A 15,809-nucleotide genomic window follows, 5' to 3' on the forward strand; every position below is an offset into this window, starting at 1 on the left:
TCACAGCCGAGTCCCCCAACGCACGCACGTGGCACCCGAGAGTGTGGGCAGAAGCGCTTCTGCTGAGTGGGATGAAACCTTGCAAGCACTCTGAGGGTTGAAACTTTGAAGAGGTTGACATCTTTGAGAGCTGAAGAACCTTTGAATCTCCCTTCGGCTCCCTCTACCCCAACCACAGCCCTTCTCTTGATGTCAAACACGTGCTCAGATTGAAAACAATGAGGCATGTGTCTAAGCCGACAGGACTGTTTTGCTTGTTGCTTCCTCAGTGGTTGGAAACAGACCTGCCTCGGAGATCCCCACGACACTTTAAATGGGGGACACCCCCTGTCAGTCGTATCCATGGATTTGCGAGAAAGAGCAGGGAATGGCATCTCTGCCACCTGGAACGGCGCCTGTGTGACCTGGCAGCGTTGGGGGTGGGTCCCTCTTACAGCTGCGGAGAAGAGGGGACAAAGGTGCCTGGACTTACTGGAAAGCATGTCAAGATTAAACTGAAATGTCCAGGAGCCCATAGAGGGAACGTTCCGGAACAGTGTATGACATGACCCCCTTCGCCCACACCAGCCGTACAGGTGGCATCCTCCTCTACATGATAAACAGCCTCCCTTCAAACCAGAACACCTGGCTTCCATGCTCTCTTCTGCCACTGAGCCAGCCATGCCACCCTGGGTGAGACCCATGGTCTCTTACCAAAGAAGCGGACTGAATATTTTCTGAAGAATCCCAGCTCTAAAAGTCTATGAGTCCCTTTGTCTCTGAGTTAATGGGAAATCGGCTACGTCTCGTCCTCCTCTCTGTATGGTCGAAGTCAGGAAACATTAACAGCCAGAGATGAGCTGACCAAATTCTGAAGAGGGAAGGATTTGGGGACCAAATGGGGAAGGATTTGGGACCAAAACAGGTAACAAGAGTATATGAACAGAGGAAATTCAGGTTGAATCAACTTTCAACAAATCGTTATTGAGTAACTTCTACGTGAGAGTCACCAAACTGTCGGAGGGAGAAAAGATAAAACCAAGATTCTCTCCCTGAAAATCCTACATTCTAAGTGATGCATTCCGTAATGCTCAGCGGAGGAAAAATAACCCAGAACTTGCATAGACAACAGGCACTGTGGGGAAACAGTAAGGCTAAAAGAGAGACAGATGTAGAGCAAGTGGTCAATTTCAGGTGTAGAGCAACGAAAGAAAGGGAGGAAGGGTAGCCTTCAAGCATCAAGCCCAGTAATAGGGCCTTACTTTGTGGTCGACCCTAGCACTCCAGAATTTAGCCCTAGGTACCACCATGCCCAAAGCTCCATCACTAGGAGGGGTTGCCAGGATTCTGGGAATGATGGCAGGTTTCGAGAGGATGTTGGGGTCACTGGGCTGTGAGGATACTGGAGAGAGAGGGGAATGGGGTGGGGAGGTCAAGGCCTGAGGCAAAGTGGGGGCTATTTTACATTAAGGACTACATAGCGGGTCAGGGTATGAGGCAAAGTGGGCCCCCTACACCCCCGCACAACTGTTTACTGACGCTCCGTGGGACCTAATTCCTCACCGGCGTGAGCTAACACTAGAAGCTCCTGACCATCATTCATAATTTTCACCATGTGAACGAGTTTTCAGGTCTCCTCCTGGAAACAAGTTGAGATAACTGGGAAGTTCGCAAGAGGCTGGGTCTCTAAGTTGGCTGGGCAAGAAGGATTGTTCTGCATCATAATTTGCAGAGGGTCCCACCTGTGTCCAGAAGGGGAAGTGGATGCTTGTCTTGCTTTGGAGACCTCATGGGGGAATTAAGCAGAATAGAATTTCTGTCGAGAACAAAGCAGGATTAGAGTTCCGAGAAGGAAGTCCTCCTTGCTAAGGGGATGGTCTGAGCTGAGAACTCGTGGGCTGTGCTTGCCTTGCACGGTTCTACCCTTTGTTCCAACAACAAAACGTAGACTCAGTGTCTGTAGAACAGAGCTGGAGGGGCCTTCACAGTTGGTTTTAAAGGTAAACTAACCATGACACCTGGGTCCCTCATCTGTGCCTTTTCATCATCTGTATCAGTTTGCTGGGACCATAACCAAGTATCAAAGCAGGGGCTTAGAACAGAAACTTACTGTCTCAATTCTGCAGACCTGAAGTCTGAGATCAAGATGTCCGCAGGGTTGGCTCCTTCTGAGGCTGGAGGGAAAACCTGTTCCAGGCCTCTCCTGGCTCCTGGCGGTTGGCTGGCTCTCTTTGGCGGTCCTTAGCGTGTTGCTGCATCACCCCAATCTCTGCCTTCATCTTCACATGGTGTTCTCTTTGTGTGAATGCCTCTGTGTCCAGATTTCCCTTTTTTTATTTTTCTAAGGACATCAGTCATGTTGGATTAGGGGCCCACACTAATCCCATAGGAACCCATCTTAACTAATTATATCAGCCGTGACCCTATTTCCAAGTAAGATCACATTTTGAGTTTCTAGGGGTTAGGCTTTTAACATGTGAATTTAGAGGGACATAATTCAACCCGTAACAGCATCCTTTCTGCACAGGGAGCCAAGCTGGAGGACCCATCAGGTCACAGGCAGGGAAAGGGGTGCAGTGGGCTGGGTCCCTCCCTGTTTGAAGCAGCTTTGGAGGACCCATCATCCCTGCATCACAGGTGTAGATTGAGCTCAGGTCCACGGCAGAGCCCGGTGTGAGCGGAGATCACTGGACCTCCACCCCCCTGCTGGGGGCGGGCACTGGGGCAGGACTCCCAGACCCACCCCGACAGGGGGCTCCCCCAGGCTGAGGATGACCCTGTGATTCTGGCACACACCCAGAGGTGAGAACCACTGCCCCGCGCGGCGGACCCGGAATACTGGGCTGCTCTGGGCACTAGCTGAACCCACCCAGGAAAGACGTGGCCCCGCTGTGCTTCAGCTTCCCCCACTGTAAAATGGAGGTGATGCTCTGTCCTGCCCTGCCCACCTCGGGTCCGGCGAAGCCCCAGTAGGAAAGCAGGATGGGACGGCTTTGAGAAGACCCCACACCTGGCGACACAGAGAGTACTGCCGCTCTGTGCAGCGCTGGCCAGCGGGCGCCAGCCGGCTGTCTCATCTCCTCGGGGCATCCCGAGTGCCTGCTGGCAGGGACACTGTCTGATGACTAAAACGTACCTGGCCTCCCCCAGCCCCGCTTCACACGTGGCACAGGCTCAGCCAGTCCTCGTCGGCAGCCTGCCCGCCTCTCCGGCTGCTCAAGGCAGAGGCTGAAACCTACCCGGGTTGCATTTCAGGAGTCCCGGCCTGCTCTCCCGGGCGCTGAGCTCTGAGGGCAGCAGCCTGTGGGGCTGGGCTCTGGCCAGGTGAGCCAGCTGCACCTGTGGCTCTGGTTTCTCCCTTGCCCCACCACCCCCAGCTTTTTTTCCAGAGTGCCTCCATCCTGCAAGACTGACAGCTGACTCTGGGCTGGGAACAGAGTGTAGGAAGTGGTCTTTTCAAAGTCCCTCGCAGCCCCAGCTGCCAGAAGCCCCGCTGCCGCCGCGTTGCCTTATTTACCCTGGCCACCAGGCCTCTCCTGGCTGCCCTGAGAAAACAGATTATGGTCCAGAGCCAGGCCCTTGCGTGTTTCCTCTCTGGAGGTGAATTGAGTTTTAAAAGAAAGGTTTCCTGCCGCCTGTGACACCGTTTTGGTTCGTTTTATCTGTCTCCACCTGCGGGGCAGGGAATTAACCTGCTGCCCAGGGCCGGGCCAGCGGACGTTGTAAGGCGAGCAAAGCTCACGAGTGTGGGTCTGACACCACACCAAGGAGGCCTGTTCTCCTCCACAGAGCATTGTGTGAGGGAGGCCCAGGCCCAGATCTGAACAGGGCTCTGCGTAACTCGATATGTTTTCTTTCGTTGCTGTAGTCACTGTGTGCCAGATTTAACTCTGCCCCGTCTGTGTCTGTGTATGTTGGGTTGTTGCAGGGGGAGGGGAGAAGGAGGGGGGCCACCGCAGGGGGAGGGGAGTGTATCCATGTGTTGTTTTTTTTTTTTTCCTCTCCATCTTCCTTTTTTCCTTTGCCTGCTTTGCTCACTCTTTGCTGTATACACCCTAACACGACTGTCCTCGTGTCTCGGTCCTTAACCCTTTGCGGGTGAGCACTGCTCTTTGTGCGTCCCGTAATGCATCTTCACAGACTCCCTCAGGCGCCCTGTCTGGGAAGCGCCAGCCCTGTCAGAGATAACAGCGGGCCTCTGGAAACTTGAACTTCCGCAGAAGTGCTTGTGCAGTCATTAGCAGAGCCCCACTCCGATACAGAAAAAGATCCCCTCGATTATAAACAAACAAGCAGAGAAGGACCTCAGAGCCAAGAGTCACCAGTGTGCCCCAGGCCCGCGGCGGGTACCCCCTTTGCAAAAGGCTCAGATCCTGTACCTTCCAGAAATGGGATGGAAGGATAAGCTTGATGCTCCAGCAAGATTCAGAAGGAAGGTGGGAATCTGTTGTCCAATGAAAACCTATCAGGCTGGGCCTCACTCCTGAGATGCCCAAGGTGAACCGACCCAAGGATGGTAGAAAGAGTCACTCTTGGCGGCCTGGGCTGATGGATGGATGTTCTTTCCTGGGTGAATAGAAGCCTTGCTTCACTTTGCTGGAGGGAGATGCAGGCTGGCAAAATATCTTGGTACCTACTAAAAGGTGGTGGCCAGAGAGAGCTCCTCACACAGGGCGGGCTCTGCTCTCAAGGGGGGTGGACATCATTCCTCAGGTCCCAGCGCCCCGCGGGATCAGGGGATGGGAGTGAAGAGCCTCAGTCTCGCTGTTTATGTCTCCCAGCCATCACAGAAATGCTGAAGAATACAGAACTTTGGGTCTCCTTGCGAGGGGAAGATGTCTTGTCTCATCCTGGGCTATATTTAGAATGGGAAATGTGCTGGCTCAGAGAAAACTGGTCATGTGCCCTTCTCCAGGCTGCACGCTGGGCTGGGAACCCCGCCCCATCGGCCCTCCTCCCCATCCTTCACACAGCTCTGACACCCGCTTCCTCCTCCAGGGAGCCCTCCCAGCCTGTAGGAAGACCCCACAGGGTAAGGCCCGGTTTTCCCGGTTAATAAACTTCACAAGCGTCCCCCTCTCGTGAGGACCCATGAGAACCTAGGGTAGCGCTGTTTGCGAGGCCGGGTGTGAGCTCAGAGCTCAGAAGGGCATGTTGGACCTGAACGTGGAAATTCCGCTACCTTCCCCCACTCCTGCTTCTCCAGGGGTGAGGGCTGGGGACAGCGTGGCAGGGAGTGGACACAGGGATCCTGGCCCAAACGACAGTCCTGGGTCCAGCGCCACGACTGTACTCTGGGGAGTAATGTCACCTTAGGCACAGAGAGCTTCGTGGTAGTGATGATTCAGCCGGTCCCCATCAGCACCCGGTTAACTTTCTTTTCGTAACCATCAAAATGTTTTTAATGAACCTGGAGGTTTGTTGCGTCACTGTTTTGCTTGTGAATCTGCACGTGATTTCTCAGAAAGAACAATCCAAACTCGCCCTGTCGCCAATGCTGGCCCAGCGCTACTTCCCACTTTACTGGGGAGAGGGGTCAGAAGAGGCACCGCTGAAGACAGGCGTCTGTCACCCGTGCTCGTGGGGACAAGGAGGCAGTGGGTACACAGTGGTACTCTCACTTCTTGGGCACCTGTCGTGGGCCGGGGGCGCCACGCACCATTTCTGATCCTCACATCCCCTCTGAGAGGCGGGTATTATTGAGTCCTTTTTCCCGTTCAGGAAACCAGGGGTTAAATGCCTTGTCCTTGGACCTTTCCCCCACCCTCCTCGCCCAGCTCCCCACCATGTCTTGCCGGTTGTCCCTGTGAAATGGAGCCCCTTGGTCTTCCACAACATCGCCCCCAGCCCAGCTTCTCACCCCGCTAGACTCATACTCCTCACAGACCAGCATGATCTTTGGGAAATGCATGCTCCTCCCTGGAACCTGACAGTGGCTTCTTGTTGCTCTTAGAATGGAATTCTGACTTCTCCCTGGGCACGGCCAGCACCTCCCCTAGGTCCTAGCTGTGGCTCCACCCACTATGCTCAGGCTGGTCCTGCCTCAGGGCCTTTGCATGTGCTGTTCCGTGCCCCTGGTTTGGACCCTGGACTCTGAATACACTTCTGGTCTCTTCCTAGCGAGGTTTGAGGTGCTGTTCTAGCTTTTGGTTAACTCTGCAGCCCACTCTTGTACATCTGTTCTCTTGGGCAGGAAGCAGGCATTCCGGCTCTCACACTGTGGGGCTGGTACCTCCATCCCCAAGGCTCAGGTCACACCAATACCCTGTAGTCTGCTCCCTCGTCCCAGGGTGAGCCACGCTCCCAAGATGCAGGGCAGCTGCCTCCTTCTTGCACAGGCTCTGGTGGATGTGATTTTTCCCCCCAGGGCCCCTTGGCCAGAACTCAAGGCTCTGCGATTAGGGCGAAATGGCTCCTCATTCGTGGGGCTTTAGCACATGAACTGACACATCATGTCCTAGAGGCCTGTCCAGAGGGGAAGAGGACAAGCTTTGCCTGCTTTAGACGGCCTTTCTTAAACCCAGTGCATTCTGCACTAGGATTTTCCTATTCAATTATTGCATCATCTCAGAAGAAAACTCTCTTATAACTAGTGCAGCTTGGGCTGGCTTGAACATCTAGCACCTCCCCACACACCATTTGATCTTTTGCTTCAAAATAATTTGTTTCCAGTTATCAGGCTACTGAGATCCACCAATCACCTGGAAGCAGCCCCATATTTGTTGCTCAGAAAAACTGGCCCTTTCAAAGAGCTACTCAAAGGTGGCCTGGGACAGTAGCCACTTGGAGGGGACACTTTAAGACAACAGCTGATCCTTTGCACAGGATATTTGAGGCCCCCAGAGGGCAAATAAGGTTCCCTTCCTCGTACCCTCCGCTGGTTTCACCAGCCTCCGCCTCTGAGGTCTACACAGCTTGAAGTATGTGCCTTCTAGCTCAAAACTGAAAATTTCAAATGAAAAAAAGAGAGATAGAGAGAGAAGACAAATGTGAAGTAACATTGCCTAGATCATTGAGGCAGCCTGTCAACCATATTTTGCCTCTCTGATTTTTTTTTTTTAGCCCTAGTGTCACACCTTCCTTGTCATCAATTTTTAACACGTGAACGTTTTTTAATTAAAATTCAGTGTCATCGAACAGGTCATAGAGTGTGAGCAATATTCTCTTTGTTCTAGAAATCCACATGTAATGAAGCTGCCATTCCCAATTGTTTTCCACGGGGCTGCTAATTAAAAAAAAAAAATGATTTTCAAGGAACAGAAATAGGTGCATTTTCCCAGCATGGGGTCCATCAGGAATGAAAAACTTACCAATCATAGCCCAGGCCCTGGGGGGGGGGGGTGTGTGTGTGGCAGGGGTGTTGTCAGATGTCAATTTGGGCTGATTGTCTTTGAGGCCACATGACTACGATTCTTGGGTTTCCTGTGGTGCATTTTATAGACTGATGTCCCTTTTTAGAGATAAATTACTAGATGAATGTTTATAGATGAATGCACATTCAGTGTGCTGGAGTTGAGGTGGGGAGCCCTGCGGAGCTGCAGGAAAAGGCTTTAGGAGACAGGGACCAGGGCACTGAGCTGGGGTGCCCGTTGCCTGTGACCAAGACCTCCTGCACCGGAGACAAGAATCCTGAGAGACCCCAAGTCTCACCTGGAGAATGAGCAAAACCAAAGCAGCCTCTGCCAAAGGCCCCAAAGGCCCACCATGGGGGTCACAAACCACAGTAGGGCCTGGTTTTTTGGTTTGTTTTCAATACCTGAGCCAACATGTAAAAATCTCGTGGCTTCTGGCTCTCTTTACAAAATCAGAGGATTTGGGCTCACAACGTCTGATCCCTCAGTATCAATCTGCTAAATCTGCTTATTAGCTGCCCACGGTCCCTCACTCCTTAGCTACTGAGCTCTGTGGGTCTCTGAGTTGTGGCCTCGCCTCACGGGACATTTAGATAGGAAGAACAGTCTTTCTTCCTTTGGGGCACCTCACTCCCTCCTACAGGGGTTGTCATGGGCAAATCATCCTAGAGCCTCAGTTTTCCCATCTCTATAATGGGATGACAATGGGCCCTCGTAGGGTGGTCCGTAAAAGCTCCCTCCCCTCTGCCTGCACATCCTCAGGGGCCACCGGTGTGTTTTTCTGGAGGGAAGTCAGCTGGGTACTCTGTGTGTCAGCAGCCTGCATGCCGTCGTCCTCCTGAACGGCTTGTTGGAGGAGTGAAGACAGAATTATTCAGAAACAAGTGATTTCGCAGCTGTGGTCTCCTCTCTGATGACAAAGGACTCCCTCGGCCCACATGGGAGGTGAGGCAAGAATTACGTGCTGCAGAAAGGCTGCTGGGACCATCTTGAGTTTGTTTGTAACTAATCTCCAGTAATTTAGATCTTTTTAATTCACAGTAAATCCGATTCCCTCGACAACATCTAGGGTAAAATATCAGGAGCGTGTGTGGAGACCAAGCGTGGGGAGGCTTTTTGTTTTCCCACCACCAAATCCATAGTTACCCTCCAAGTTGAAATCTTATCATATTTAACTGGCTCCACATAAACAGATCTGTGTATATTTTCAGTAGTTTCAGCTGAAACCTGTTAAGAACAGATGTGCAGATGGTCGCCCAGCACTGATCCATTTAAATGTATTTTTCCACGAGCAGCGTTTTCCCTCTGCCCTTCCTCGAGGGGGGAAGAATAAGAAAGTGGGACCGTTATTAAGATGGATATTACACGCTTCTGAGTCTCTGCAACCAGCGTTTGCTGTTGGTTTTCCAACAGCAATGTGGCTCACGAGGCTCTGAGCACAGGGTGTGCCTATAATGGACAATGTTTGAGCCCATGTGGCTGGGAGGATGGGCCCTTAGCTCTCTCTGGCTGCCACCCACATAAGGGTGCTTTCCCGGCTGCTGGGGACTCAAGTAGCCCCTGTCCAAAGGCTGGAGTAAGTAAGTTATTCACCTCTTTGACACTTTAGTTTTTTCAAGCAGAAAAAAAAAAAGGGTGAGGGGGGGATATAAAAGGACCCCTACAACTCAGCAACAACCAAAACCAAATCATCTGATTTCTAACTGGGCAAAGGACTTGAAAAGCTATTTCTCCAAAGGAGACAAATGGCCAAGAAGCCATGAAAAGATGGTCAGCATCACTGAGAATTAGGGAAATGCAAATCAAAACCATAAGGAGATATCACCTCACACCCATGAAGAGGGTTAGTATTAAAAATAAACAAAAAACAAAAAACAGAAAATAACAAGTATTGGCAAGGATGTGGAGAAATTGGAACCCTCATACACTGCTGGTGGGAAATGGAGGTATTGAGGTTCCTCAAAAAATTAAAAATAGAACGACCATATATGATCCAGCAATTCCTCTTCTGGGTATAGAGCCAAAAGCTTTGAAAGCAAGATTGCCAAGAGACTTTTTCGCACTCATGTTTATAGCAGCAGTAGTTGCAGTAGCCAAAAGGCGGAAGCAACCCACGTGTCCGTCAACAGATGAATGGATAATCAAATGTGCTCCGTCCGCACAATGGACTATTATTCAGCCTTTAAAAGGGAATTTGGACACACACTACAACAGAGATGGACCTCAAGGACATTACGCCAATTGAACTAAGCCAGTCGCCAAAAGACAAATCCTGGATGATTCCACTTACATGAGGTATAGAGAGTAGGCAAATTCACAGAAACAGAGAGTAGAAGGGTGGCTGCCAGGGGCCGGGGGAGGGGGCAGTGGGGAGTTACTATTTAATAGGTATAGAGTTTCAGTTTTGCAAGATGAAAAAGTTCTGGAGATCTGTTGCATAGCAATATTTATGTACTTACTACTGAACTGTACACTTAAAATGGTTAAGATGGTAAAAATGAAAATAGGGGGAGAGAGGGTCAAATCGTGATACTGACCCATGGATGGGTGAGAGGAGTCCATGAGATAATGCGCACTTAGCAGGACTTCATCCTGTGGGCTGCGGAGATTATAACTAAGATGGGATGAGATAAGGCGGGTTGTTTCCCCAGCTTTGAATTTTTGTTCTCCAGAAGGCTCCTCTCCCACCCTCCCATTGCCCACCTGACAGAGCTCATCCGGCCTCCCAGGTCCCCATCACAGGCTGTAGCCATCTCGAGGACTGTCCCCATGGGCTCAGCCCGTGCCTCTGGGGCACAGAGTTCTGCCCTCCCGGCCTGCTTTCCCCAGCTGGCGCTGGCTGTGAGAGGCTTCCTGGCTGCTTTCAGTGGCCTCTGAATAAACCACAGGGCCCCCAGTTCCTTCTGTCTGCAGGCTTTCATCCCCCTGAGTTTGCCCTGCATTGGGAGGGGGAGGGAGAGCTTGGGTGGGGGAACATGATGGCAGATGAGCCTCAGGGGTTCCATGCCAGCTGCTTCCAGCTCCAGTTCTGCCCCAGTCGAACCCCTTAGCCCCAGTGTGTCATGGGTGAAAGAGGGGTGAGGGCAGAGCTGGGCTTCATAATCTCTAAAGATTCCAGATCTTTGGGGCAGGGGGGGCTCTGTCCTCCGAGTTCTGTCCAGCCTGGTCCCGTCCACAGGGCACAGCATCCGACAAATTTAACATGCCTGAGTTTGCTTGGTACCTAACAGGACATTGTGAGCTGAGCGTTAACACAAGCACCTCTGTGCTTTTGTGTGAGCTGGGACCTGGTGGGGGTATGTCCTGGGCTCTGAGAGCAGCACGAGGCTTGGAGGCCCTGGCAGAGCCCTGGCAGAGAGATCTTCAGCAAGACAGGCATCTCTGCTACCTGACAGGAGGAGACCCCCAGCAGGGCTTGGACTCGTCTGAGTAGACAGATGAGCAGCTGGCTTGGGAGGTGAGATCAGATTCCCGGGGCAAAGTGGTACCACATTTGTCTTAATGAGGAGGAAAGAACAAAATCAAAGCATTCGTTAACACTTCAAAGAAGTTAAAAGAGCCCATTTGGTTTCCAAGTGCTACCTCTCCTGGCCGGTTAAGTGTCTGGTGGAGAATCCCATTATCCTGCTCAGGGGGAAGATGCCAAGGGCTTCTCTTGCTGGCTGAGAATTGTGGGGAGGCCCCCTGCTCTCGGCGGGGGGTGCTGCTTCCGGATCCCAGCCTCTGATCTGTTTAGGAGATGGTTCTAGGGATTCATACTTGTCTGTGGACATCTTGGCCTTCTCCAGGCTTTTCATATCCCTTCTGTATTTCTTTCCCCTGATGATTTTCTTACCGGCTCTTTTTGCTGTCGTTTTCAGAAGTTCATACTCAACAGCCTTGATTTCTAGGACCAGTTCTGGACTTTACGGGAGCGAAAATCAATAGGCTCAAAACTTGGCTTCATTATTCATTCGACTCAAACTGGTTTGGGGCAACACCTCTGAACCCCAGCCAGAAACATCCCCAAACGGGGCTCTTGCCTGGAATCTCACTGCTCACGCAGGAGACTTGAGCGCACTTAGCAAGCGAGAAAGATGCCGTTCCCCTCCCCCCACCCCACCCCGGGGAGTTTCAGTCCAGAGCTGCCCCTCCTGAATAGAGACCCCCGAAGTGAGCCTGAACAGACTCTCCCACTCTGCCTCCATCTTCTCCAGACTGCTTCTAGATTCCCTTCCTTTACTCATGTTGCTACCCCCCAACCGCCAATATTTTCAGAATCTACACACGCATTCACCCATCACTCTGGTTTCCAAATATTATCTTTATCAATACAGTGGTGTTTCCCTAAAATGACTGACAGCTGCATGACCTTTCCTTTCAGCCACAAATGAAAGGGGACTTAAAAGATATGTGTGTGTGCGTGTGTGTGTGCAAGTGCTCGAGTGCACGCCTGCCTAACGCACATACGCCTAATGGAAACCAGGATAAATGACAGAGAACGGCAATGTAATGATTACAAAAAGCTATACGAGGCATAACCCATTAGTGAGCTACATTTTGTTCAAAGCTGAGATACTCAGGCAGAATAACATGCCTTTGTGCCGGAATGCAGTCAGCTGTAGCAATGACTAATAATATAGTTGAGGATCTGTTCGCATTTTTCCCCTTTTGTGCCTATTTTCATAAGTTAATAACTCAAGCATGAAATTGTTTCAGGCTGAAAACTGGTGGTGAGAGCACAGCAAACTTTGTGGGAAACAACTCTGTGTTGTTGTCGTTACTTAGTTTAGTTTGGCTGTTTTTAAGTTAGGGGAGTGGAAATGTCCATGCGAGTTTTCTTGAGCCATGTGTGTCTGTGAAGCCCAAGAAAGTTTGGGATTGTGTTATACAAAGCACATTTTTACTGACTACAGACAGAAGTTTCTTTTCACACACGTGTGCTTCTGCTTAGTACGGGTCGGAATCGTCGGCGGCGGGGGGTGGGTAGGTTTGGAAGAAATTGAATCAGAACGTTATAAATGACATCATTCTGGACTCACCTGCCTTCAACTAGGAAACTTCTATCCCAAGTCAAAGAGGCTGGTGAGCAAACAGCTGCCTTAAACAGCTGGGGGTGGGAGTAGGGGTGAAACCTACTGCTGGGTCTTAGTAAATTCCTGGAACAAAGGAAGGGGCAGAAACAAGATGAGTGATAGTAATTCTGCTCATTCCTCCAGGAGTCCGGTTTACTGAGCATTTTCCTGTACCCAGAACCAGAGAAAGTCCAACTGCAGGAAACCAGATTTTCTACAAGTCTTTAAACATTTTTCCTTCCTCTTCTTTTATTGGGGCAGGAGACTGAAAAATACAGAAAAGTGCAGAGAATAATCTAACAAAGTGCACCTAAGTACCCACGTTCCAGAATTAACACATGTTAAGATTTTGTAATGATGACTAACATTACTGATAAAAGTTGTTTTCTTTCCTTTATTTCACAGATGGGCAAAGTGAGGAGCTGGAGGGGATAGGACACGGCTGAAGGCTGAGGTGTGCAGCCTCCAGCATCTCTCTTCTTTACGAACTGGATCCCTACAAGGAGCTTCTCAAGCTGGTAAGGCAAGCAGTATTGTCCCACTTTATCGCTGAAGGGCTTGGGGCCCCCAGTGGATGTGGACGAGGGCCTCCGTGTTCTAAGCCCTGTGCTGGGCTCAGGGGACAGAACAGAAGACAAAGCCCAAAGCAGCCCAGATCCCTGCCGGAGGGAGGGATACAGAGAGTGCCTGCGTGGCTGGGAAGCAATTCCCTGCAGCCAGGGTCAACTTCACCAGGCTCCTAATCCAGAAGCAAGCCAGCAAATTTTACTTAGGGAGACATTCCATAGAAAAACGTGTACTTCGTAGGGTATATTTGAATCAATTTCTCAGTTACGGGTCGTTGCCAAAGAAAAACAAAATATCCTGCCACCCTGTGAGATGATGTGATGATTGTTATTTTTACTAGTAGATTGCTCCATTTATAAATCTTTGATAAATCCCTTTCCCCAGCCAAACGGCATCTGAACCTGTGGAGAGTTAAAAAAAAAAAAAAAAAAAAAGTGAAATTGACGAGGGATGCGAGCTGGCCTTCTGTGTGCCCCGGAGCTTCTCAGGCTACAGCTCGGTGCGCGTTGCATCGGTTGAGCCCACGCTGGGTTGCATCATATTCTGCAAATCCACGTGCTTGCTCTCTGAGGGCGACATGGAGCCGGCTCGGGGTCCACCAGCTGGAATCTCAGAAAGTGCGGTCTCTAAAAATACCCAGCTCTGCAGATTCACTTGGGGCCCAGGGGGCTTCTAGATTGACAGCTCGCTTTACGCACCAACCACGGGTTCAAAAAGAAAGGAAAAAAAAAAAAAATCAGCATACTTTTTTGAGTTGATTGATTTCTAGCTCCGGAGAGTTTTCGCAGGTCATTTCAGAGTGATGGAAACTCCCCGGAATTATTTTAGGAAAAGTAAAAGACAGCAAAACTTAACTAGCAGCTAGGCTTTGTCCGGGTCTGGGGCTCCGACGCGCGCAGACAGACGCCCAGCCTCACCGCGGCCAAGGTCACGTTTAGGCTGCGCCGGCACCTCTGCGCGGTCTGGCACGGACGGACGCGCGCCCGGCAGGTCGGTGGGGCTGCAGCCCGCCCCTCTCCGGCCCAGCCTGGAGGCTGCCTTCGCCCGCGCATCCCCGGAAGGCGAGGGGCAGGCACGGAACTCGAAGTTCCAAAGTGTAAGGGAGAAAACCGTGTCCAGTTCGCCTGAAATGAAGCACACAGCCCTGGGTGCTCAGGGTCTCCCAGCCCGATGTGTGCGAATTGTTTCCCCGAGCAATATACAGGGCTGTGTTTTGGGGGGAAAGTACTTCCTGCTGCTTCCAAAGACAGAAAAACCACAGGGTTCCGGACATAAGGGCGTTGGCTTTATCAGCTTAGAGCAGGTCCTTCCTGGCCTCAGCCCGGGGCCCTTCCTACCACCTAGGCAGAGACACAGTCAGACAGAAACGCACAGCCCAAGCGCTGACACACACCGAGAGTTGTGTTCAACCCTCAAAAAACTGTTAGGAACAGATTGCAGAGTCAGGGTGCATTCTGCCTCCCTCTCTTCCGTTGCACTGGGCACTGTGCCGCCTTTGAAGTCACCTCAATCCAAGGACAAGCAAACCTAAAGAGGGCAGTCTGGGGCCTCCAAGAAAACACCAGAAAGATTCTTTTTAAACTAGATCTACTCCAGATTGCTTGACATGAGAAACTCACTACTGCTGGGGGTGGCCTTGTGTGACCCTGGAAAGCTGGCTTTACCATGGCCCTGTGAAGAGGCAATTGGGCAGGGAAAAAGTTAAGACAGTTCCTTGAATGGATTCCTTGAGTGGGGTTTGAAAAGATTTGGTTAAGGATCTCCCCATCATTTCTAAAAACCCGCTAGCCAAATGTGAGAATTCCAGTTGCTTCGTGTCCGCATTAGTGCTTATTACAGTCAGACTTTCTGTCGTAATCATTCTAATACATGCGTAGTGAGAGCTCTTTGTGATTTTCATTTGCATCTCTCTCATACTGATAACAATGAGCATCTTTTCATATGCTTGTTTGTCATTCATATATGTTCTTTGGTGATATGTCTGTTTAAATATTTTGCATATATATACACATATATATACAGAGTGAGAGAGAGAAAGAGAGAGAGAATTTTCAGTAAATACAAGCCGTTATTTAAAAGATCTTAATCTGAGTTTCTCTGATAGTGGTGATTAATATAGTAGAAATGCGGTTGAAACAACGCCATAGTGAGCCTGACCTTGACTCACATGAGACTTCTAATCCATGTTTTTAGGAAAAAGAAGTTGAATTCATATTTGCATTAAGGAAGAACATTACCCAGTTTATTAAAAAAAAGAAAAGACTTTTGCCCATTTTTTAAAATTTGGGTTGTTTTCTTATTATTGAGTCTTGGCAGTTCTTTATATATTATGAATATAAGCCCCTTACTAGACATGATTTGCAAATGTTTTCTTCCAGACTGTAGCTTGTCTTTTCATTTTCTTAACAATGACTTTTTGTTTTTAATTTTAAAGAAGTCCAATTTATCATTTTTTTCTCTTATGGATTATGCTTTGGGCTTTGTATCTAAGAAATCTTTGCCTAACCCAGGGTCATGAAGATTTTCTTCTAGAAGCTATAGATATTTCAATCTATGATGACCCATTTTGAGTTAATTTTTGTAAATGGTATGAGGTGCAGATCAAAGTTCACTCTTTTGGCCTTTGGATATCCCAGTGTGCCCTCAACATTTGTTGAAAAAATTATCATTTCTCCACAGCATTGCTTTACACCTTTGTTAAAAATCAGCTGTCCATAAATGAGTCTAATTTTAGACTCTTGATTCTGAAGTTCCATTGGTGTTTGTGCTTGTCTTTACTCCACTGTCCTGATTATTGTAACTTTATAATAAGTCTTGAAATCAAGTGATGTAAGTTCTTCAACTTTGCTTTTCTTTT

General features: G+C 49.8%; 1 long non-coding RNA gene across 1 annotated transcript in view; it reads left to right on the forward strand.

Moving 5' to 3' along the window:
* The window catches only part of LOC137777700 (uncharacterized), a 45,695-nt gene that overhangs the window by 20,350 nt on the left and 9,536 nt on the right, over positions 1–15,809 (forward strand). Inside the window, exon 2 of the long non-coding RNA XR_011076594.1 lies at positions 12,791–12,903. This is a non-coding gene — a long non-coding RNA (uncharacterized lncRNA). The remainder of the gene's footprint in view (positions 1–12,790; positions 12,904–15,809) is intronic.

Source organism: Eschrichtius robustus, chromosome 15 (assembly GCF_028021215.1).
Source record: "Eschrichtius robustus isolate mEscRob2 chromosome 15, mEscRob2.pri, whole genome shotgun sequence".
In the NCBI taxonomy this organism is placed as follows: domain Eukaryota; kingdom Metazoa; phylum Chordata; class Mammalia; order Artiodactyla; family Eschrichtiidae; genus Eschrichtius; species Eschrichtius robustus.